Source organism: Dendrobates tinctorius, unplaced genomic scaffold (assembly GCF_039654945.1).
Source record: "Dendrobates tinctorius isolate UK_male_01 unplaced genomic scaffold, ASM3965494v1 ptg000048l, whole genome shotgun sequence".
Taxonomy (NCBI): domain Eukaryota; kingdom Metazoa; phylum Chordata; class Amphibia; order Anura; family Dendrobatidae; genus Dendrobates; species Dendrobates tinctorius.
In genome coordinates, this window is record NW_027361716.1 from 4,222,051 (window position 1) to 4,248,218 (window position 26,168).

Sequence of the window (26,168 nt, forward strand, 5' to 3'; positions counted from 1 at the left end):
TTTGTGGTTTGTTATGTTAATATTTATTCCGTAGACGACAATGGCTTCGGGGAACAATGTGACAAGTATTGGTAAGTATGTTACTCTATGTTATATGTACTGTATGTCTATGTATGTATTGTATGAATGTATTGTATGTATGTAGTATATATGTGGTATGTATGTAGTATGTATGTAGTATGTATGTAGCATGTAGTATGTATGTAGCATGCATGTAGTATATATGTGGTATGTATGTAGCATGTAGTATGTATGTAGCATGCATGTAGTATATATGTAGTATGTATGTAGCATGCAGTATGTATGTAGCATGCATGTAGTATATATGTGTTATGTATGTAGCATGTAGCATGCATGTAGCATGCATGTAGTATATATGTAGTATATATGTGGTTTGTATGTAGCATGTAGTATATATGTAGTATGTATGTTGCATGTAGTATTTATGTAGTATGAATGTAGCATGTATGTAGTATGTAGTATGAATGTAGCATGTATGTAGTATGCATGTTGTATGTATGTAGCATGTCATTTTTTTTTTTTTTTTTTTTTTTTTTTTTTTACATTTAACACATTAGCCGGATGATGGGACTACTACTGTCCCATCATTGGCTAATGTGTCAATCACTGTCATGGTAGCAGGCATCGCCCGATGGGACTTGTAGTCCCATCGGACGATGCCTGCACAGACCCCCGAAGCCTGCACAGCCCCCCGGCAGGCCGGCACAGCCCCCCGGCAGGCCGGCACAGCCCCCCGGAGCCTGCACAGCCCCCCGGCAGGCCGGCACAGCCCCCCGGCAGGCCGGCACAGCCCACCGGAGCCTGCACAGCCCCCCGGCAGGCCGGCACAGACCACCGGAGCCTGCACAGACCCCCTGGCAGGCCGGCACAGCCCCCCGAAAGGCCCGTACAGACCCCAGAGAGGCTGTACAAGGGCAGGAAAGGGTTTTTCTTATTCCGATACCGGAAGTCCCATAGACTTGAATGGGACTTCCGGTATCGGAATCGGCGATACCGATACTTTTTTTAAAGATCGGCCGATACCATCCGATACGATACTTTGAAGTATCGGACGGTATCGCTCAACTCTAGTTGTGTTAGATATTTCTTTCTCCTTTGCTCAGAGGTGTATCTAGGCTCTCTGGCACCCAGGGCAAGAATTTGGTTTGACGCCCCCCCAGCACAAATGCAATTTGCACACTTAGTCATGTACCCACAAGCTGCTCTCCCTATTGCTCTCAATGTTCAGTGAAAAACTGAAAGAAGCAGGAAGAGAAGCTCGTTGTCACAGGACCATAAGTATGAAAATCGCATATGAGTGAAACGTCCATGTGATGACTACTGGAACCTGTAGAGCTGAATGCTGACATTGCAGGCTTCTGAATTCTCACAACTAATGCACTGCACACATTTAGAATTCTCCCTTGAACGTGCCCGGCCTCGCTCCGTTCATTTTCATTGCTTGAGGCCACACACGTCTAGTCAGCATGTGACAGCATGTATGTAAATTAACGGCATGAGAGAATCCTAACAGCATTCAGTGAGCACTGTGAGAATTCAGGAGTCTGCAGTCACATAGAATGACTGCAGACTCATCACAAACCTGGACAACCCCTTTAATGATCCTAACATAAATAAAAACATGAGAATAAGTCAATATCACAAATAACATTTACATACAGGTACCTTATAGATGACGTTGTTTCTGCAGTCGTTCTCCTTTTCTTCTTCTTATCCAGACCCCATGATGAGTTTTCTCATCCACATCTCATCTCTGCAGACTTCCGTCTTCTCCAGTCTTCTGCAGCAAATCTCCACACGATGCCCTTAAAGATAGAAGTGTCATTATAATGCTCCTAAATAAAAATATCTGCAATATACTGTCGCCTCACACTATTCCCCTCCCTCCTCATACTGTCTCCTCTAACATCCCACCTGTTCACCATACTGTCTCCTCATATATTTACCCCCTCATTCTCTATACTGCCTGCTCCCACATACCCCTGACTCCCCATACTGTGTCTGCACACATCCCATCACCCTCACTCCCCATACTGTGTCTACATACATTTTTCCCATCACTACTCATACTGTGTCCGCATACATTTACCCGTTCGTTCCTCATACTGTCTGCACCCATCTCCCATACTGTTTCCTCACACATGCCCTCATACATATTCTTCATTGTGTCCTCAAATCTCCCCACACATTAAATCCCCCATCCCCACTCCAAATCCCTCCACATACATTTAATCCCCCCATCCTCACTCCAAATCTCCCCATACATTAAATAAACCCCATTCCACCCTCAAAATCCCCCCACACAAACTATCCCCCATCCACCCTCAAAATCCCCCCATACATAAAATATCCCACCATCCACCCTCCACATCCCCCCCACACAAAGTATCCCCCCCTTCTCCCCTGTTTAATCTTCGGTGGTTCTTCAGCTCTACAGTGGAGCACACTTACCACCAGAGTTCGCTCTGGGCACCAGCGAATGACGTCAGCAGTGTGATCACATGACCTGATCACGCTGTTGACGTCGCTCTGACCCGGCGGTCAGAGCTTCCATTGTATTGGCGTCTGTACAGACGCCAGTACAATTTCTCCCTGGGAGCTGGCGCAAGCAGCTTCTCTGTGTCGGCTGTCAGCTTGACAGCCAGAGCAGAGAACTGCTGACTCCCAGGCTGGGGGGGCGGCAGAATGCAGCCACCAGGGGAGACACTGTGGACCACCGCATTAGGCGGCCTGACTGCGCCCCCCTGCCAGCTGTGCCCGGGGCACATGCCTCAGCTGTCCCCCCCCAGATACACCTCTGCCTTTGCTGCTGTGTATGTTATATTGCTCAGCTCTTATACAATACATGATAACAGCATCCTGTACATTGCTACTGTTGTGATAATACCCTGTATTGCTTTTATTACCTGCTAGTACTGATGTATTGTATATTGTCTGCCAGCACTGACATGCTGCTTTATCTGTTTTTTATAATTTTTACCTGAATCATCCACATTGTGTACAACAATATCTGAATCATCCATATGTGTTCAACAATCTCTGATATCATCTACAACTTTGTACAACAACCCCTAATCTCATCTACTACTGTGTTCTACTATACCATCTGTTATCATCTTCCATTGTTGTCCATATCATCCCAATAAATAGTAGACTTAGGCACCCATACAGTCTTGTTTCTGGGAGTGGATGAAAGGTTAAGCCGTATGTTGGAATCCACATAGCATCATACGTGGAAGAAGGCAAAACACCCAGGTTAGGGGTATTCTTCCCTCAGCAACTGACTATGCAATATGATTCCTTGTCTGCTTATGTAATTGAACTCACTAAGAAACTTGCTGATGTCCATCTTCGAGTTTTTCTTCATTGCCAGATCCAGATTCGGTACCTGGTATGCACTCCCTGAAGCCAGGAGACTGGGTGTTGGTGAAAAAAGTTTGTAAGGAGAACACTTGATCCCAGATTTGATGGTACTTTTCCAAGTGCTGCTGACAGCACCAACCTCTGTGAAACTGGAGGGAAGACCCACTTGGATCCACGCATTGCAAGAAAGCTCCCATACCAGAAGATACACCCAAGCCAGAATGATGCTGTGGATCCCCTGCCTGATTGAATAGATGACCTACCTGTTGAAGAATACACACCGCTGTCTACGCATGCTGTTGAATAAGCGACTATGATTGCAATTCCATGAATCCCTGTTAGGGACCGATCTCCTGACCGCCCTTTTGTGAAAGTCTGTACGGAGGGGGTTGTATGCACTAGGCATGTGTCAGCTCACCAGCAGCACAAGAGTTCCACCACTTTGGGGCAGGAGGTTAGGATTAGGGCAAGTGATGTCTAAGGGGGGATTGTGATGGAAATATATATTTCATGTTGATCTCATTTGCATATATGCTCATATATAATCACATCTAATATATACACTATAATCCATTGCTTTAAAATGGCTGTCACGAACCAGACAGCTCTTTGGGGCTTTCCAAGATAAAAAAAGAGGAACAACACCAGATGTGCTAAAGTGATGAGTAGATCTCTCAACTCTGTCCTGATTTCAAGAGGCGACAGTTACACTTTATTTACTTAATCAGCATCTTGCCATGCATTAATCACGATATATTCCATACATAGCCAATAACAAAGGAGCTTGACTATATGGTAATTAACTAACCACCCCTTTCAATACGCAATTATAAAACCATGTATGTACAATAAACCATCAGTATTGATGGAATGTTATTCTGTCACCATGAGTGTACAGTGTCATTGAGGGCTCAAAATACTCAGTCTAATTGGGAACGGCCACAGCACACACAGGGATAGATTTATCCTAACCAAATTTCCATAACAGAGTGAAGTTTGGAAGATGAAGCATCATGGTGTGGGGCTGTTTTTCAGCATGTGACACTGGAAAAATTCATATACTTGAATGAAGGGTGAATGGACAAATGTATTGAGACATTCTTGATAAAAATGTGTTGCCATCTACAAGGATGAAACAAGGGTGGATATTTCAGCAAGACAAAGATCCAAAACACACAGCCAATAAAACTCTCAATTGGTTTCAAAGAAATAAAATAAAATGCTAGAATGGCCGAGCCGATCACTTGACCTGAATCCAATGGAAAATTTATGGAAGGAACTAAAGCTCAGCGTTCATAGAAGAAGCCCAAAGGACTTTCAAAATTTGAAGAATGTTTGTTGGAAGAATGGGCCAAAATCACACTTAATCAGTGCATACGACTGGTTTCTACATGTAGAAGGCATCTTGAAGTTGTCATAACTGACAAAGGCTTTTGTACAAAGTATTAATAAAATTTCAGTAAGGGTATTCACTACTTTTTCCCTGTGTCATTTCTCAACATTACACATAACTTAATTTATGGACATCTATGATTTCATTTATTTGCCTGTCTGGATTGGATCTGTTGTTACCAACATCTGGTGAGAATTTCATGTCAATAGCACCTTTTAGAAATATATTTACTTAGAAAATTGATGACGTGTTCAATACTTATATCACCTGCTGTACTTGCCAACACTCCCAGAAAGTTTGGGAAGCCCTTGGAAAAAGGGTAAGACCTGTTACATTAGCAGAGGACAAGGCAAATTTCTTGACTTCTTCTGAATCCTTCCAAAAATTTCTCGGGGAAGCTAAATAGCGAAACGTGCGTTGGGGTCTCATTTTTCCACTAATAGTAAGTCTGGGTCTTGGCTTATTGTAATTTTGTATAACAATTTTTTGCACTGTTTTTTTTTTTTTACTTCATTATATCTGGCAGTGTTATTTATCACCATTGACATGTGATTAAATCCTCTATCTCCTTATGTATAGATGGCAGATCCGTTTTTTAGGATTGCTTTAACATTATTTATTATAGACCTATGGATATATTTTGACATACGCACCTGTGCACTTTAATATCTAATTGGTGACATAAACTGCCTTGTTTTTCATATATACATATTTAAAATACTTGCAACTATGCATTATACTATATATTTTTCCACATATGTATGTATGTGTGTATATCTACTATATGAAACCAATTTTTGTGCAATTTATTTTAATACTTGCCTATTTAGACACCTTTTCTAATCTATATGTGGATACTAAGTGTCGCTGATTCCTTTATATATTGTGATTCTTGATTGACTCATTACTTGTATTCTCTTATTCCTTTTTTGGAAGAAAATAATAAAATATACATTTTTTACTTTATTGCTCTTTAATCCATTTTTTCTTTGGGTATTTTATTGTATCATAGTAACATAGTTAGTAAGGCCGAAAAAAGACATTAGTCCATCCAGTTCAGCCTATAAAATTCTGTCAGAATAAATCCCCAGATCTACGTCCTTCTAAAGAACCTAACAATAACTGTAAGATACAATATTGTTACGCTCCAAGAAGACATCCAGGCCTCTCTTGAACCCTTCGACTGAGTTCGCCATCACCACCTCCTCAGGCAAGGAATTCCAGATTCTCACTGCCCTAACAGTAAAGAATCCTCTTCTATGTTGGTGGTATCATTTCATTTATGAAAAGAAGTAGCATTATTTCGCTTGCACAGTAATACTAGCTCTTACCACATGGAAAAATTGAGCTTTTTATGGCATGCATTGTGATTCACCACACACATTTTTTGTTATAAGGAGCTGTATCTGAGTGTGCCCTTGGGATGCTGCATTGTTTCTAGTGAAGAACATCTACAGTTAGGTCCATATATATTTGGACAGAGACAACATTTTTCTAATTTTGGTTCTAGACATTACCACAATTAATTTTAAACAAAACAATTCAGATGCAGTTGAAGTTCAGTCTTTCAGCTTTCATTTGAGGGTATCCACATTAAAATTGGAGGAAGGGTTTAGGTGTTTCAGCTCCTTAACATGTGCCACCCTGTTTTTAAAGGGATCAAAAGTAATTGGACAGATTAAATAATTGTAAATAAAATGCTCATTTCTAGTACTTGGTTGAAAACCCTTTGTTGGCAATGACTGCCTGAAGTCTTGAACTCATGGACATCACCAGACGCTGTGTTTCCTCCTTTTTGATGCTCTGCCAGACCTTCACTGTGGTGGTTTTCAGCTGCTGTTTGGTTGTGGGCCTTTCTGTCTGAAGTTTAGTCTATAACAAGTGAAATGCATGCTCAATTGGGTTGAGATCAGGTGACTGACTTGGCCATTCAAGAATATTCCACTTTTTTGCTTTAATAAACTCCTGGGTTGCTTTGGCTTTATGTTTTGGGTCATTGTCCATCTGTAGAATGAAACGACGACCAATCAGTTTGGCTGCATTTGGCTGGATCTGAGCACACAGTATGGCTCTGAATACCTCAGAATTCATTCGGCTGCTTCTGTCCTGTGCCACATTATCAATAACCACTAGTGACCCAGTGCCACTGGCAGCCATGCATGCCCAAGCCATCACACTGCCGCCACCGTGTTTTACAGATGATGTGGTATGCTTTGGATCAAGAGCTGTACCACGCCTTCGCCATACTTTTCTCTTTCCATCATTCTGGTAGAGGTTGATCTTGGCTTCATCTGTCCAAAGAATGTTCTTCCAGAACTGTGCTGGCTTTTTTAGATGTTTTTTAGCAAAGTCCAGTCTAGCCTTTTGATTCTTGATGCTTATGAGTGGCTTGCACCGTGCAGTGAACCCTCTGTATTTACTTTCGTGCAGTCTTCTCTTTATAGTAGATTTGGATATTGATACGCCTATCTCTTGGAGATTGTTGTTCACTTGGTTGGCTGTTGTGAAGGGGTTTCTCTTCACCATGGTGATTATTCTGCGATCATCCACCACTGTTGTCTTCCGTGGGCGCCCAGGTCTCTTTGCATTGATGAGTTCACCAGTGCTTTCTTTCTTTCTCAGGATGTAACAAACTGTAGATTTTGCCACTCATAATGTTGTAGCAATTTCTTGGATGGGTTTTTTCTGTTTTTGCAGCTTAAGGTTGGCTTGTTTCACCTGCATGGAGAGCTCCTTTGACCGCATGTTTCCTTCACAGCAAAACCTTCCAAATGCAAGCACCACACCTCAAATCAACTCCAGGCCTTTTATCTGCTTAATTGAGAATGACATAACGAAGGGATTGCCCACACCTGTTCATAGCCTTGGAGTCAATTGTCCAATTACTTTTGGTCCCTTTAAAAACAGGGTGGCACATGTTGAGGAGCTGAAACTTCTAAACCCTTCATCCAATTTTAATGTGGATACCCTCAAATGAAAGCTGAATGTCTGAACTTCAACTGCATCTGAATTGTTTTGTTTAAAATTCATTGTGGTAATGTCTATGTTATGATGAGTTACCAAAGGAGGAAAAAACAAAATACCAGCTAAGTCCAGAAAAACCAGAGAGGTTGGCAGCTATCGGATTGCAGACCCCTAAACCTATCCACAACAACTAGCAGTAGCCGTGGGGGGTTCCTACGGTGCCCTAGACCCCTTGATCACAGCCGGAGAGCTACATAGCCTAAAGACAGAAAGGGGAAAAACTAAACTGCCACAGAGCAGACCCCAAAGCAATAGGCAGCCCCCAACATATATGACGGTGAAGCAAGATGAAAACACTAACACAGATAGAAAGATAGCTTGGGCCCCATCATTTGCTCAACCTAACTACATAGGACAGGATAGGAAAGCTGCTGTCTGCCATCCGCAAAAACCCTATCAAAATGAGCCAACCGACTGATAGGAAAAACAGGCCCTGAAGTCGCTAGGCTTCAAAAGACTATATCAGCACTCAGGTATATTCTGAAGACAGAGCAAAAGATCAACAGATCAGAGACAAAAATGGAATTCAGCTCACCCCCGGCCGGGGATGGCAGAACTCCCAAAAAAAACAAGGCAAAACAAAACTGAAGAGTACAAAGCAGAGCAGAAAAACTTAGCTTTGAGACGCAGGAATCAGACTGGTCTCCAAGAATCCAGCAGGAAAATCACCAGCCAGGAAGAAGGGCGTCGGCAGCCTTATATCCAGTCCTCAATTCCAGCCACCCAGTTATCATCTAGCTGCCCAGGTGTTTGGTAATCAGTCTCACTACCTTCCTTCACCAGAGGAGGGAGTTCATCAGACCTCAATGGTGAAGGGAAAAATGAACTCACAACAGTCTAGTACCAAAATTAGAAAAATTGTCTGTCTAAATATTTACTGACCGTACTGTATATGGCAGATGGATTGCACAGCTCTCTACAGGGTGGGACATTTATATGAATACACCTAAATAAAATGGGAATGATTGTGATATGAACTTCCTGTTTGTGGCACATTAGAATATGGGAGGGGGAAAATTTTTCAAGATGGGTGGTGACCATGACGGCCATTTTGAAGTTGGTCATTTTGGATCCAACTTTATTTTTTCCAATGGGAAGAGAATCATATGACACATCAAACTTAGAGAATTTCACAAGAAAAACAATGGTGTGCTTGGTTTTAACATAACTTTATACTTTCATGAGTTATTTACAAGTTTCTCTTGGTTTACAGCAATTGACGTGTCACAGAGGTTAACACGTGAGGAGCGGATAGAAATTGTGTTGATGTCTGTTGAACGCAGTACCTGGGTTATTGGAGCAGATTTCAATGCAAGACACCCTACGCAAGATAACTGTCACCATTCCCATTTTATTTAGGTGTATCCATATAAATGTACCACCCAAAAAAGTTTGCCTCATCATGAACTTAATGTTCTGTGTAAACTGAGGGTCCTGTTTCAATTTTTGTTTTGCCCGTTCTGCAAATTCAGTATGCCGATCTGGGTCACCAACCATTCTCATTTTATTTAGGTGCATCCATATAAATGGCCCACCCTGTATATTTGGGAACCATAGGCTTCTGTGCACACTTCATTTTTGGTTCTAGAAAGTGTCGCAAAAAAATTTACATTCTATGAGAATTAGCAAAAATATCAAAAGATAACCATGGAATACATTGTTAACAGCATTGGACAGCAAAATCATATTACATTTCAAAGCATTGTTACATTTTGCACACTTTTTTCTTTTCTTAAGAGAAGGAATCTCATAATCACAAGGAAAAACATATTTTGTTACTGCTTTTCTGCTGTTTTTACAGTTTTGAGTGGGAGAGTCTAAAAGGCAAAACTGTAAAGGAAATCTTGCTATACATAGAAACTGATGAAAAAAAATGAAAACGACCAGTTTGTTATTATTATGTCAGAGAATCTATTGATAAAAAGCTCAAAAGCCGCTTGTCAATGACCTCAGTCCTTTTTAAAGACCAGAAGGATGCAGATGAAGAGCTGATACGGCTTGCCTACAGTTAGTGATCTGTTGGTAGCTCTGAGTCCCTCAATGACGTTAGCCAAGCCCCCAAAGGGAGCCGGTGAGTCAGAGAAAAGGAGGCATTGAGATTTCTTGAACAACCATTAGCACGTCATTGGTAATCCCAGAGACACCTTTTGCATCGTGGCATTTGTCTCAATGTACTCGGCTGCAGTCTGATAGGATGTATTATTTAAGGGTTTTCACTGCTTTCTGCAGATGGGTGTTATAGAAGGTCTGAATGATTGCTTCCTTGTAATGCTTACTAACACTTCACGAACTTGCCAGGAGAATGCATATGGAGCTGCCGAACAGGACAGATTTAGCAACGTGAAATGGAAAAATACAGTTAACCGTTGCATGCAAGTGATCCTTGCAAAATGTTTTTTTTTCACCAAAAGGCCGCAAAACAGCAAATCATCCATCAGGATCCAGCAAATGTTTCACATCATTTAATAAAGGTTTGCAATATGTGCAAAAAGATCTGAAATAATTTTGGCTACTCTAAGCTTATACTCAGTTGCATATACAGCAATTCCCCTATATACTAATGCCTTATTTACGGGAAATTGCCCCTTTGTCTAATCTTCTCTCGATTCTACAGTGCAGAAAAAGAAGCAATTGCGGTAGTCACATTTAGAATTGTTACTTATACAGCTCTGGCAAAAATTAAGGGACCGCTTCCAAATGTTTGAAAACCACAGAAAGAGGAAAGAATCCTCCAATATTTGAGAAAAAGCCAAAACAGGCAGAGATGCTTACCTGTATAGACAGGCCTCAATACAAATGCACTAAAGGGTACAGCGGACCCAAGTAAAATGGCAGCTGCACAGGTGCAATAATACCTAATGAAACAGCCAGCCTACAATCAGGGATTGGCCGTGTGGTACACCAGTGCAAAAAAATAATCCGCATGTGGCAATGTTCACACAGGGAATGCAGGGCTTCTGGTTCACAGCCTCTTAGTAACACCATATAGGGGGGCTGCCCAGTGCTAACTATAATGCATCCCGTGTGAACAGAGGCCACAGTTTACAGAACCATTTGGGCCCAACTGCACCCTGAAAAGATAAAAAGTGCACAAAAAACATATCAATATATGTAAGGTATTGGTTAATATTATGGCCATAATACGGAAGCTGGCAAACTGCGTCAAAGTTCCTTACACTTGCCAGTCCTACTCTAACATGAAAACCTCAAAAAGAGGAAAGAATCCTCCAATATTTGAGAAAAAAACCAACCCTGTTAGTGCATTTGTATTGAGGCCTGTTTATACAATAAGCATCTCTGCCTGTTTTGTTTTTTTTCTCAAATATTGGAGGATTCTTTCCTCTTTCTGTGGTTTTCATGTAAGGCTACTTTCACACATCAGGTTTTCGGCGTCAGGCGCGATCCGGCGTCGTGCCGGAACGCCGGATCCGGCAACTGTTTCGTAAAACCGGATGTGACGGATCCGGTTTTCTGCCGGATCCGTCTTTTTCTTGACAGACAAAACCGGATCCGTCTCATCCGGTTCATCCGTTTTTCTATCCGTTTTTCGACGGATTGCGCCGGATCCGGTTTTTAAAATTGACCCTTGTGGCCTTCCGAACGGGATTGGCTACTGGAAAACTATATATAGCATGTTCCTACAGCCCTTCTTTGACAGGTTGTAGAGGAGAAAGTGCAGGTTGGAGAGAAGAGCAAGTTACTGGCGAAGATGGATGTTGTCATTGGAAATATTTTGAAGAATTTGGCGGATTTTACAGCGGAGGCAAATCGTTTGAGGGTGATTGTTCTGGAGAAGGAGAGAGCGAGACAGCAGCGCATCAGTCATCGTAGACGACGTTTGTGGATCCACCCCATCACAGCCAAGAGAATGACGCGTGGGGTCTATTCTACACTATGCATGGACCTTCGACGAAACCCGGATAAATTTTTTGGATATGTTAGGATGAAAATGGAGAATTTTGATTACTTGGTGGAGCGCATTGCACACCTCATAAGAAAAGCGGACACCTATTGCCGCTTCTCTGTTTCACCCGCAGAGCGTCTGATGGTGACTTTAAGGTAAGCCACATTTATTGGATATGCTCGCATCAGAGCACACTTTCACTGCAATCTTGTTGGTGGTAGTTTGTATCTCCAAGTGTTATAGCTGAGTTTTGGTATGTAATGCTGTGATTTAAAACTAATTTATTGTTTTTTAATTCCCCACAGATTTCTTGCAACTGGAGAATCCCTTTCGTCACTGCATTTCCAGTACAGACTCGGGATTTCCACCATATCTGGAATTGTGAAGTACACATGCCGTGCACTGTGGGACTCCTTAGCTGAAGAGTTTTTACCAGAGCCCACAACAGAGAGGTGGATTGAAATTGCTGACAAGTTTCAACAGATATGTCAGTTTCCAAACTGCTTGGGCGCTGTGGACGGGAAACATATCCGCATTGTAAAGCCAGCTGGATCGGGATCGGAATATTTCAATTACAAGAAATATTTTTCAATTGTCCTCATCGCCATCGCTGACGCGGAATACAAATTTATTGCGGTTGATATTGGGGCCTATGGCCGCTCCAATGACTCTCAAGTTTTCAAACTGTCTGCCATGGTGCGTAAACTGTATGGAAACACCTTCCAGTTCCCACCACCTAGACCGCTGCCGCAAACATCTGGTCCACCTATGCCATTTGTCTGTGTAGGGGATGAAGCCTTCCAGCTGTCAGAACACCTTTTGAAACCGTACTCTAGCAGAGGATTGACAAGACCAAAACGCATTTTTAATTACCGCCTCACAAGAGCAAGAAGAATGGTTGAATGTACCTTTGGTATTCTGACAGCCAAATGGCGGGTCCTATTGACTGCGATCAACCTCAAGACAGAAACTGTGGACGAGGTGATCAAAGCGTGCGTGGTACTCCACAATTTTGTTATCTGCAAGGAACCCATTTCCATTGAGGACACCTCTGAAGAAACCACCTTGCAAGATTACCATGACATTACCACTAGAAGTTCTGTGACGGTTTCAGTAATGAGGGACAATTTTGCACTATACTTTATGTCACCTCAAGGCAGAGTACACTGGCAGGATGACAGAGTGTGAAAGATTTGTGCCCAACCAAACTTGTGTACCTTCTGTACCAACAGTATATACCTTTGCCAACCAAAGTTGGCTATCTTGTCATGGTCTCTATTTTTAGCTTTAGGCCACAGGTGTGTACCTGGTTGTGTTTTATGCAAAGTATTTCACCTTTTAACAAAAGTTGTGTACATTGTTAGGAAATCACCAACAATAAACACAACTTTTTAGGTGAAATACTTTGCTTCAAACACAACCAGGAACACAACTGTGGCAAAAAGCTAAAATTTACCCACAGTTATATACCTAGTTTTGAATACCATTTCACCTTTTAAATACCCTGTATTTAACCTTTTTCGCCGCAGAAAGAAATGACAGACAACCAGTGTAAAATAATTTAACTTTTATTGAAAAATGTTTTTTTTAGTAAACTTTTTTAAAATTTTAATAAACTTGTTTGATAAAACTTTGAAACTATAAAACTGAAACCATAAAACTGGTCATTTTTATTTAAATACACACATTATAAATCTGTGTAGTGTGTGGTGGAAATACTGCTGTAGGGGCTGCGGGACACTTCGACACTGGGAGTGTGAAGAGAGGACTGGGATCGTGGTGGGGAAGGAACAGTTAGAGGTGAAGGTGTGGAAAAAACTACAGAATGGGTGGACATGTGGGAAGCAGAAGAGGTGGTGGGTGGTGGAGTGGAGGGTTGGGCAGGGACTGTAGGAGCAGATGATGTTGATGGCAAGTTGTATGGGGAAGGAGTTTGGTACGGGGCAGGTTGCTGGAAGTGGGGAGATGTCTGGTACGGGGCAGGTTGCTGGAAGTGGGGAGATGTCTGGTACGGGGCAGGTTGCTGGAAGTGGGGAGATGTCTGGTACGGGGCAGGTTGCTGGAAGTGGGGAGATGTCTGGTACTGGGGAGGTTGCTGGTACTGGGGAGTTTGCAGGTACTGGGGAGGTTGCTGGTACTGGGGAGGTTGCTGGTACTGGGGAGGTTGCTGGTGCTAGGGAGGTTGCTGGTGCTGGGGAGGTTGCTGGTGCTGGGGAGGTGGATGGTGCTGGGGAGGTGGATGGTGCTGGGGAGGTGGATGGTGCTGGGGAGGTGGATGGTATGTAATAGGAGGGGGAGGATGGAAAGTGGCTGGAGGGGGTGTAGATGTAATAGGAGGGGGAGGATGGAAAGTGGCTGGAGGGGGTGCAGGTGGAGGAACTACTGTGGTGGGAGGAGGAGGTTGGGAGGTAACTTGCTGGAGAGCAGCGTGGCATGAATGCATTACATGCATCTGCTGGGCAGGAGAGAGCGTTTCCATGCGCTCCACAACAGACCTGAAAAAGGTGTGGTTTGGCGAAGATCTTGCTTCTGAATGCATGGTTTGCAGAAGTGTCTTCACCTCCAGAATGCTGGAGTTGATCTGCTGATAGCCTGCGGAGATTTGCTCTGACAAGACTTTTAGACAGTTCTGGAAAGATGCATTCAGATGCAAGAACTCTGGCGCATAAGTCTTTTCCTGACCCCTCTGCCGCTGCCGCCCAGTACCCGCAGGTGTACTAGAGGTGGCAGGGGCAGAAGGGTGGGGTAAAGGGAAAGCGATCTCCTCACCAGCAGCTTCATGTAATGTAGGCGGCCACGATGCTCCTGTGCTGGTGGATGGGACAGATGGGTCGAATGTGTGGGAAGGCTGGGAAGGTGCAGATGTACCGGGGCGGTCGAAGTGTCCCTCGGTGCCGGTCTCCTCAGGGATCGCCTCAGAAGGGTCCAATCGTGCAGGCTCCCGAGTGCTGCTCACCGTGCTGTGGAATAAAGAGAAAAAAAAACAATTAAAATACTGACATGGTATGGCCCTGGCTGAAAAAAAATTTTACATCTAACATTTGTTTTCACATGTGGTGTGTAATATTTACCTTCTGGTGACCATTGTTTCCCGGAGGAACGACAGGGCTTCTGCGTACTTGTACTTGCTCCTGCGTCCTCCAGATCCACTCGGGGCCCGCATCTCTTTATTGAACTCCTTCTTGAAACGATCCCTCACAGACCGCCACCGATTCACAATTCTGTTCCCTGAAACGAGAAAGGAGTGGTTAGTATACAACATCAGTGTTTCCCAAACTCCAGTCCTCATGGTCCCCAGGGGTCATGTTTTCAGGATTTCCATAGTAAATAGAAATCCTGAACACATGATCCATGGGGACCACGAGGACTGGAGTTCGGGAAACACTGGTTTACATCAAGCAACCGGTACTGTATATACTTACGCTCTGTAATCTTGGCCCGAACATCGAGGTCCTCCCAGCGGCCCACAAGGAGCGAACAGATTTCCTCCTAGAGTCGTCGGGTAACGATAAGGTCAGCGTGGCGGCGGTCAGCCATATTCCAGAGCGGCTCCCTTTCTCGGACGAGATCGATGAGGTGGTCCACATCGAGTCCTCCATCCTCACCGTCAGAGTCGGGAGCACGCTGTGAAGGCTGTTAAAGAAAAAGACAAAAATAACGCCTCCACATAAGAAATGAAATAAAAAGTGCAAAAAAACAAAGCAAAAATATTTATACTTACACGCTGGTGACCGCCGCGTTGCTGTCGCCGACGACCCTGGGAGGCACTGCGAGGACCTCTTGGCCGAGCACCAGATTGGGAAGACTAGAGAAGAAAACAAAAAATGTTATGTCTTTGGATGTAGGCATTTGTTTGCTGTGTGTGGTCTGCAGAACATTGTTTTCTATGTGTTGTGTGTAGTGTGATGTTGTGTTTCTGCGTTTGATGCAAAAAACTTACCAATTGTGAGCCCACTCCAGGTGTCTGTCCACCCCTTCCTTCTTCTTCTGGGAGCTCCTCTTCATCTTGTGAATCCTGTTTTGAAATAAAAGGCAATGAATAGACATATATTACAGAGAAGATGGATTTTGGAAATAAAAACTTACCGTCAAACGCTGACGATGCGAGGGAAGGCTCCCAGAAGATGATGTGCTGTCTTCCTGGTGGCCACACTCCATGCCTGTGGGTGGTGTTCCAGCTGCTGCCATTGCTGCTGCTGCTGCTGCATCTATTGGGCGGCTGTTGAATAAAGAGAAACAAAGGGCCAATGAATATCTTGATATTCAATAGCCCTAGTTTGGAGGAATGGGGGATTTGATAATTACCGTCTCTCATCTGCTGCTGGCCTCCCCTCCTCAGCATGTTGCATTTGCTGCTCCATTTGGGGTGGTTGTGGTGCTGATGGTGCTGCAGTGGTCTCCTGCCTTCTCCTGCTTCGCTTGGTTGCTTTCTTGGGTGGCATGTTGGGTGTGGCTGTGGGTCCCACTGTCTTGCTTTTATATATGTCTTGTGGGCAGAGCTACTGAGCATGCTCAGACCAAAAAAACGTTGCGGCGCTCATAGGCTTTCATTGTGTGAAAAAGCCTGACGCGCCGGATCCGGCGTGTCCGGCTTTTTCGCCGGAGACAAAAAACGTTACAGTAGCCGTTTTTTCCAGACGCCGGATCGCGACACATTGCCGGATCCGGCGAAAACCGGATGAAACGCATGGCCATCCGGCGCGATCCGGCGCAAATGCAAGTCAATGGGGGGGAAACCGGATCCGGCATTGCATTTCGCCGGATCCGGTTTCTGTCAAAAGTGCCGGATCGCGCCTGACGGCGAAAACCTGATGTGTGAAAGAGGCCTTAGAGTAGGACTGGCAAGTGTAAAGCCACTTCCAAATGTTTGTCTGATTTTTCTCATTATAGGTATATTTTGAGTAAAATGTAAATCTAAATTGGTCTTTTAGTCTATAAACTTCTGACAACATGTCTCCGAATTTCCAAGCAATAAATTTTGTTTTTTTCTGAAAAGGAGAAATGGTCAAAATAAAAAAACAAAACAGTGCTTTCAGACCTCAAATAATGCAAACAAAACAAGTTCATAATCATTTAGAAACAACAATACTAATGTTTTAACTCAGCAAGAGTTCAGAAATCTTTATTTTGTGGAATATCCATGATTTTTAATCACAGCTTTCATGCGTCTTGGCATGCTTCCACCAATCTTTCACACTGCTTACGGCGCAAAAATGTAAGCAGTTCTTTGTTTGATGGCTTGTGACTATCCATCATCCTCTTGATTACATTCCAGAGGTTTTCAATGGGGTTCGGGTCTGGAGAATGGGCTGCCCATGACAGGGTTTTGATGTGGTGGTCTCTTAATTTTTGCCAGAGCTGTACATTTATCCTTCAAGGTGCATCGAAGATGACGTTTTATTTAAAGTTGCAAACACAAAAAAATAGCTTTCTTTTCCAAATACATCTAAAATGAACTCACGTCATAGGCAATGTTCCCCCGATCAGACTACGACATTTTCACATTGATTTCATGATTTGTCAGTTTATTTCATTTTGCTGCACTGCAGGCTATAAAGCTATTCTTTACAGATGACAACCCGGTGAATATTTTTTTGTATTAATCACAAATAAATGTTCATTTTCCTTGAACCTGGCAAACGAATCTGCAATGTGTTCATGGATAGGAAGGATACAAGAGGGAAAAAGACCATCCGTGAAGGGGTTAAGGATCAATGGTTTTAATGTTCTTTACATTGAGTCACACCGTGAAATCAGTGAAGTGAATTTTTGCTTTTGTGTTAATTAGAAAGAGTTTCTGACATTGTCCTACCTGGGTATCTTCTGGGAAGGTTGATGTATGACTGCCTAATGATCAAATCAATTAATTCTGAGAGGTTGCTAGGAAAACATGATCCAAGATAGAAAAAGAAGGAATTAATCAGAGGTGTAAATGCATGAAGAATACAAGAGCTAGGCAGGGGAAAAAAAAAGCAATTACAGTCCTGTGAAGGGAAGAAGTACGGTATGTGACGCTATATAGTATCCATAACTGGTACATAACAAGCAACTTAGGGTGGTTTCACATTTGCGTTTCCAACAGCAGCGTTGGGCTGCGCACGGCCGCTGCTAAGCCCCGCCCCCTGCCGCGCCTCCTCTGGTAGCTCTGCCTAGGGGTGCATGACGCTGCATGCGACCTGCGTCCCCTATCTTTAGCACTGGGGACACAGGCCATGCGCAGGTATGCGTTTGGCGGCGCATGCTCCCTTTTGACGGTGGACCGACCAGCGCTAAACGCAATCTGTTGCAATATGGTGCGCTCGGCGCACCGTCAAAAGGACGGATGCGCTGCCAAATGCATACCTGTGCACGGTCTGCGTCCAAACTGCTAAAGATAGGGGGTGCAGGTCACATGCAGCGTCATGTGCCCCTAGGCGGAGCTACTGGAAGAGGCGCAGCAGGGGGCGGGACTTAGCGGCAGCCATGCGCAGGCCGACGCTGCTGTTGGAAACGCAAATGTGAAACCACCCTTATTGGTGCCCAGCTTGACAAATCATGTGTTAAACGTGCCAAGTCTATTCTCGACATTTCATGTCCTTTTTGTTCCATTACAAATATATACTTATTGTATTCCTGCAAAGTCATTGGGAGTTATTACACATGTTTACTACAGATTAAAGAAATTATTAGACTAGAATCAAATTTGCACCATTCCCCGCGACTCTGAATAATTTGAAATTGAATGTGCATTCTTTGCAAAATTAATAAGTAAAAAAAAGGCCTGTCGCCATTTTACACATTGCAGAAGATTACCCCAGTCACAGAAGGCTCACATGACGTCAGGGGCCTCCCTAAAATGTCTTGCAGATATTATATTTCACATTAAAGAACAGCCAATGAGGAGTTCCCATGCTTGGACTGGTCCACAGATGAACAGATAAATCCACTGGTAGGTCCTTATGCAAAAGTGGGCCTCCCAATACCTTATATAACCAGTATTTTCCATTATACACTTTATTTTCTAGGTACAAAAAGGAGCAACAACTCATCATGCATTTTACAAACTACCCAGTTTATTACTATAGAAAAACCTAGGTTCAGTTTTGAATGAGGTTCATACAACACTTGCATATTTAGTAGCTGAACAGTAAGAACTCAGAGTCAATGTTAATAATGGCCCTTGGCATCCCAGTTCTATCAGTGCCATAATAAAAGCTGGGGCAGGGAATGAAGTAGCCATTTTAGAGTGATTTTATATACACTGCTCAAAAAAATAAAGGGAACACTTAAACAACAAAATATAACTCCAAGTATATCAAACTTCTGTGAAATCAAACTGTCCACATAGGAAGCAACACTGATTGACAATTAATTTCACATGCTGTTGTGCAAATGGAATAGACAACAGAGGGAAATTATTGGCAATTATGAAGACACCCTCAATAAAGAAGTGGTTCTGCAGGTGGGGACCACAGACCACATCTCAGTACCAATTCTTTCTGGCTGATGTTTTGGTCACTTTTGAATGTTGGTTGTGCTTTCACAATCGTGGTAGCATGAGATGGACTCTACAACCCACACAAATGGCTCAGGTAGCGCAGTTCATCCAGGATGGCACATCAATGCAGGCTGTGGCAAGAAGGTTTGCTGTGTCTGTCAACGTAGTGTCCAGAGGCTGGAAGCGCTACCAGGAGACAGGCCAGTACACCAGGAGATGTGGAGGGGGTCGTAGGAGGGCAACATCCCAGCAGCAGGACCGCTACCTCAGCCTTTGTGCAAGGAGGAACAGGAGGAGCACTGCCAGAGCCCTGCAAAATGACCTCCAGCAGGTCACAAATGTGCATGTGTCTGCACAAACGATTAGAAACCGACTCCATGAGGATGGTTTGTGGGCCCAACGTCCACAGATGGGGGTTGTGCTCACAGCCCAACACAGTGCGGCTCTCCAAAGAAATGCCAGCCCACACCATTACTGACCCACTGCCAAACCGGTCATGCTGAAGGATGTTGCAGGCAGCAGATCACTCTCCATGGTGTCTCCAGACTCTGTCACGTCTGTCACATGTGCTTAGTGTGAACCTGCTTTCATCTGCGAAGAGCACATGGCGCCAGTGGCGAATTTGCCAATCCTGGTGTTCTGTGGCAAATGCCAAGCGTACTGCACGGTGTTGGGCTGTGAGCACAACCCCCGTCTGTGGATGTTGGGCACTCAGACCATCCTTATGGAGTCGGTTTCTAACCGTTTGTGCAGACACATGCACATTTGTGGCCTGCTGGAGGTCATTTTGCAGGGCTCTGACAGTGCTCCTCCTGTTTCTCCTTGCACAAAGTAGGAGGTAGCCGTCCTGCTGCTGGGTTTTTGCCTTCCTGCGGCCCCCTCCACATCTCCTGGTGTACTGGCCTGTCTCCTGGTAGTGCCTCCAGCCTCTGTATAATGTAGTATAATGTTCCTGTGTCTGGCCTACATTTAGTATAATCCCCCTCTCTGGCCATGGAGCCCAATGTAGCACAATGTCCTCCTCTCTGGCTTCCATGTATAATTCAAAGTTGGCGCAATTTAGTGACATCTTTGCAGTGCGTCTTCTGATGACACTGGCCTATGATCGGTCTGCAGTGTGTGTCTATATTGTGGCACAGGGAGCCTTGGATTCTCTGGTCTGTGACTTACTTGCTACAGCTTAAGTGCACATTGGAGACCAGGGCCCACCGGGTGATTCCTTGCTCTCTCCCTCGTTGGAACTGTTCAAGCTTGTCAATTACCTATTGCTGAGGTCTAAGACCAGCAATGCAAAACTTTTATGGAACCTCACATTTATCTAGCTTGCATAATATTTTTCTGCCACCAATTTGCATTCATTTTCAGAATGTGGCACCATCTGGTCCCAGTATTGCCAAGGGAAAAAGGATAAAGCTTTTTTCCCACTAGGCATGATATTTTTTGGGTAGGTCATAGCTAATAATTTTAACGAATAAACAGAATATAGTTGTTCTCCTTTTACCGATGAATGAATGGAACATTTAATAAGGCTTGGATATCACTAGCATTACTAACGTCATGATTTGAAACAAATTAAGAGTGAAGCCAAGAAAACATATTGAAAATGTATTTTTAAAATGTTTTGTTCCTTGTAAGTGAGAGCAGTGGGCAGTGAGCGGGGGTGGCATGGCTGCTTTTGGATGATAGATCTGCCAGAAATAAAGCACATTTTTTGGTAAACATGCTTTAGAAAAAAATATTTTCAATTCAAAAAGCACTAACTTTCTTTAGATTTTACTCAATAAAGAAACATTCTTCCTAATATATGTAACTTGGAAATTTTACAATGGTCACATAATCTTTTTATCTTTTTCACCAATTTGGGAGTTTGCCATAGTTGGAAAACTAGAATATTCAAATTTGAAATTCTGATGGGAGTGGAATTTTCTACTACTCATATTTCTCTCATTTTACCTTTGGAGTGAGATTTTGGCACTTTGGAGGGTTTTTTTTAACAGATGTCATATTAAAAAGGTAAGGTTGGCCAGCTAAATTATATTTTAGAACCACAATAATACTTATTTGTTAGTATTTTACTTTGCTAAATTTCTATGAGCATTTCACATATCAATACAAGTACAGAGTGCAGCTGCCCAATATTTTTTACTAATTATATAGTGATGGCCTATGCTAGACCAAGCCAATCAATTAAAAGCCCTTGGAAACCTTTATATGGAATAAATTCTGACCCAATACAGCTGAAACTGAAGTAAACTCACTGAGGGGTTTGACGCAAGTTCAATTGAACTCAATAATAAATGACTATGTAGTAGGCTACCTATACTGGAGGCAGCTAAAGAGTCTCAAACCGATCTGCTACAAATTGATTTGGAGTCGAAATCCATGAAATTTGAAGATCCCGGTGAAATGGAACAATTTGCTTTTTGATACTCGAGGGTCGCTAAAAAAAATGCCTCCTTTGTTTTCACACATTGCTGAAGTTAGTGTAAGGGTATGAGCAGGTACGCGGGATGCAGTGACAAGCAGGAGGCAGAGCAAGAGTTAACAGGTACTTTATGCAGAAAAAAGAAAATCACAGTATACGCTCCTCGCAAGGAGCACGAGAATTTGACCAGTATAAGGTGTAAACAAATTATAAGCAATAAATGGTGCAGAGTTAGGAATGAGACTAAACGAGTTATCTTATCAGTCATGAGGTCCAGGAAGAAGGTGGTTGGAAGATCCCACGATGGCGTCGTAGGGGGCGCGAGACATTGTTGAAACGGTCCCTGTTGTGAGTTCATTTTTCCCTTCACCAGTGAGGTCTGATGAACTCCCTCTTCTGGCGAAGGAAGGTAGTGAGGCTGATTACCAAACAGCTGAGCAGGTAGATGATAACTGGGTCACAGAAACTGATGACTGGATATAAGGCAGCCGACGCCCTGCTGCCTTGCTGGTGATTTTCCTGCTGGATTCTTGGAGACCAGTCTGATTTCTGCTTCTCAAAGCTAAGTTTTGCTCTGCCTTTTGTACACTTTAGTTCTGGTTTTGTTTGCCTTGTTTTTTGGAGTTCAGCCATCCCCGGCTGGGGGTGAGCTGAATTCCATTTTTGTCTCTGATCTGTTGATCTCTGGCTCTGTCTTCAGAATATACCTGAGTGCTGATATAGTCTTTTTGAAGCCTAGCGACTTCAGGGCCTCTTTTTCCTATCAGTCTGTTGGTTCATTTTTGGATAGGGTTTTTGTGGATTGCAGACAGCAGCTTTTCTATCCTGTCCTATTTAGTTAGCTTGGGCCCCATCATTTGTTCAACCTATCTTTCTATCTGTGTTAGTGTTTTTTCATCTTGCTTCACAGTCATTATATGTTGGGGGATGCCTATTGCTTTGTGGTCTGCTCTGGGGCAGTTTAGATTTCCCCTTTCTGTCTTTAGGCTAATTTAGTTCTCCGGCTGTGATCGAGGGGTCTAGGGCACCGTAGGAACCCCCCACGGCTACTGCTAGTTGTTGTGGATAGGTTCAGGGGTCTGCAATCCGATAGCTTCCAACTTCTCTGGTTTTCTGGACTTAGCTATTATTTTTGTTTTTTCCTCCTTCGGTGACTCATCCATAACAGGTCCCGGAAATAGTTGTGTCGCAATCTCTGCACTGAAGCGGCGTTTCCTCGTTGTCCCCAGCAGAATATCTCTGTTATGGCATATGACGTGGAACGGCCAGAGTTCTGTGGCACAAGGAGTGGAGTACGGAGTCCTGGAGCAAATCCCGCAGCTGTGTTGTCGGGAGCCGCATGGTGTGAGAAATCAGCTCTATGTCGTGTGGCCAGTGTAGTCGGAGGCACCGGTCTGTCTGGACCCACTCGGTCAGAGGTAGGAAGGGAACTAGCGTCAGAAGTCGCACAGTCAGTGCACGCAGGGGAGATCAGGTGGCGAAGCGGGCTTGATATTTGGCCTGCGTGAGCGGAGACAGAGTCAACCTTCTCTTTCTGGGTAAGCTGTCTTTCCACCAAAAGCCCGGTCTTTGCGCGCTTCCCTCTTTTTATATCCAACCTGCCCCCTTTAGTCATGTGCTCAGGTTTTTTCTGTACAGTAAGCCCTTCCCCCGCCAACACTGATGACAGGCCCGACAGTTCTGACCCAGAGATGCAAGGAGCCACACTAGCTTGGTCCATCCTCCTACAATTGCATCAGCCTCAGAGTGGGCTCACATGATGTCAGGCACGGGTGCAAACTTTTTTTACATAATACCTTATAGCTACAGCTATAAGATTACATTTACTAATGCAGCCGATCAGGAGGAAATATTGTAGACAGTATAACAGATGAAGCAGGAAAAGCAGCATCCACTTTATATTTTTACAGACTAGGAAAATAAAGTCAGAGCACACAGCGTATCATCTATATGTATAAAATTGAATGTATGTATGTGTGTATCGCCAACCAATCACCAAGCATCTTTCATTTCACCAGAGCTGTTAAAAAGAAGCTGAGCTGTGATTGGTTGCTATGAGCAACAGTTTTCTTTGCAATCAATCACTAAACATCTTATATTTCACCAGAGCTGTTTAAAAGAAGCTGAGCTGTGATTGGTTGCTATGAGCAACAGTTTTCCCACTCAACAACACCTCAGCAGACACTGACATGATGGGAGAAATCTAGCATTCCCAGAAATATAAGCTCCTAGCCATTGTCTGCCCCCCCAGAAAGGAGCAGAGAGCACATGACAGAAATGAATCCCCCCCTCCCATGCCAATATCCCCATCACACATCCTCCATCCCATAGGCACACCTTCCCTCTTAAAGGGATCTCCGGTATGGAAGTCAGGGCAAATCCCTCAGCGCTCTGATACTGACCCCAGGCCTCTCTTAAAGGGATCATTGGTATCAAAGTCAGGGCAAATCCATCCAGCACTTTGGTTTTGACCCCAGGCCTCTCTTAAAGGGATCCCTGCTATGGAATTAGGACCGTTCCACTCAGCGCTGTGGTTCTGACCCCAAGGTCTCTTAAAGGGATCATTGGTATGGAAGTTAGGGTAATTCCACTAAGCGCTCTGGTTCTGACCCCAGACCTCTCTTAAAGGGATCCCTGGTAAGGAAGTGAGGGCAAATCCACTCTGCGTTTTGGTACTGACCCCATGCCTCTCTTAAAGGGATCTCCAGTATGGAAATTATGGCAAATCCCTCAATGCTCTGATTCTCACCCCAGGCCTTTCTTAAAGGGATCATTCATATGGAAGTCACGGTAAATCCATCCAGCACAATATTTTTTTCTGTCAAGGAGAGTGGAGAATAGAGTTTAGAAGTAAAAAAGTAATACACATTTTAATTTTTGCATAGACAGTTACACACTTACATAGCTTGAGAAAACATATACAGCAGGTCCATTAAGTTTAGCCTTTCTAGTTTAACTAATCTAGTTTGCTAACTGTGGAATCACGAGTGTGAGTGGATGCTCTCGTCCGCTGGCCTGGCTGTCTTTAGAAAGATTGCATGGACCAGCACTCATCACACTGAAAACCTGTTTTTCTTTCCTGTGGGCAGAGCACTACTCAGACAACACAGGGCGACTGAACACAGTGTGGAAATACTTTATTGAACGACCAATAAACAATAACATATAGTAGAGATCCAGCAAGTACATAAGATGGTGGAAATGACAGTCTCACCTTTCCACTGGCTCGATGGGAATTAGATCATCTCTGATTTAGAAATTCCAGGGCCAACTACTTCAACCAGTGGCACCCCACTTTTGGAGACCACCAACAGAGAGAAGGTATTGGCAAGCTTAGGAAGCTGACAGAGTACATTGAGATATGTGGTCAATTGACCTGATTGTCCCAACCTGGATCCTCCAAATATCTTTGTGGGTTCAGTGATGGTCAATGGAACAGATCATTATTCCTTCAGGTGAGGCCATGGTCCTTTAAGCTGACGTCCTGTAGAGTGTCAAATCTTTATTCCTTTAGTTGGAGACATGGTGCCTTGGCTACTGTCATGAAGAGTCTCTGGAAACAGAGACAGATCCTCCTTTGTAGTTCACAGCTCTTATTCAGACATTTTTCCCCAGGATTGGAGGAAGGTGGGAAAAGGTCATACTCATTGTTTGAGTGTTAAAAAACCTGCATAGTTTGTCCTTGAATATTTGCAAATCAACAAGCTGCATGGATTCATAAAATAATCATCATATTAACAAACATTGATTGTTCAATTATCCTGTGCCTTTGTTTCCTAAGAATAGTAGAACAATAAGCTGCTACATAGGTAAATAGCAGCCGTTCACAAAACATTCAGAAACATCAATTAAATCTACAACAAGAGTCAACATTCAGACTATTGGTAAACTGCCTATATATGTGTCAGTGCATTTATATTAAATATATACTGAGTGCTGCAGTCTGTAACATAATGTCTTTTATGATCAGATATAGTAAGGTAGGTATATCATAAAACACACACTTACTATTAAAAGTAGATATCAAGTGACATGCACATCACTGTGCATGCGCCGGAGCGTCTTCACTGTGCGACCTAGAAGATCACTGCTATTGGACACATAGGCCTATAAATGTGTATATGGTAAAATTTTTAATGACATGTTGGTTATCTTCGATGAGCACAGTAATGGGACTGCTCCAATTAGAGGGGAGAGCGTTTTTTGATGTAGACAATGATAGCATGTGGAAACCTCTTGCTACATGTTGGTCGATTGTGATATGGAAGGGGAATGTTGTTGGAGAGAAAAATTTCTATTGGTAAATCTGATATGGACTGTTTAATTGGATAACCTCAATTTTATGTCGTAACAAAGGCTTTAACCCCTTCAAGATATTGGACGTACATTTACTTCATATGTCGTTTCCCAACCTTTGATGCTGGCTCGCACACAGAGCCTAAATCTCCCTCTGCCCATGCAGATAATGATTAATCTAACATCCACATCCTGTTAAAGGCACAATTTCTGACAGCGGCATTTAACACGTGCTGACAGGTGAGCGTATCATTCCACATGCTTA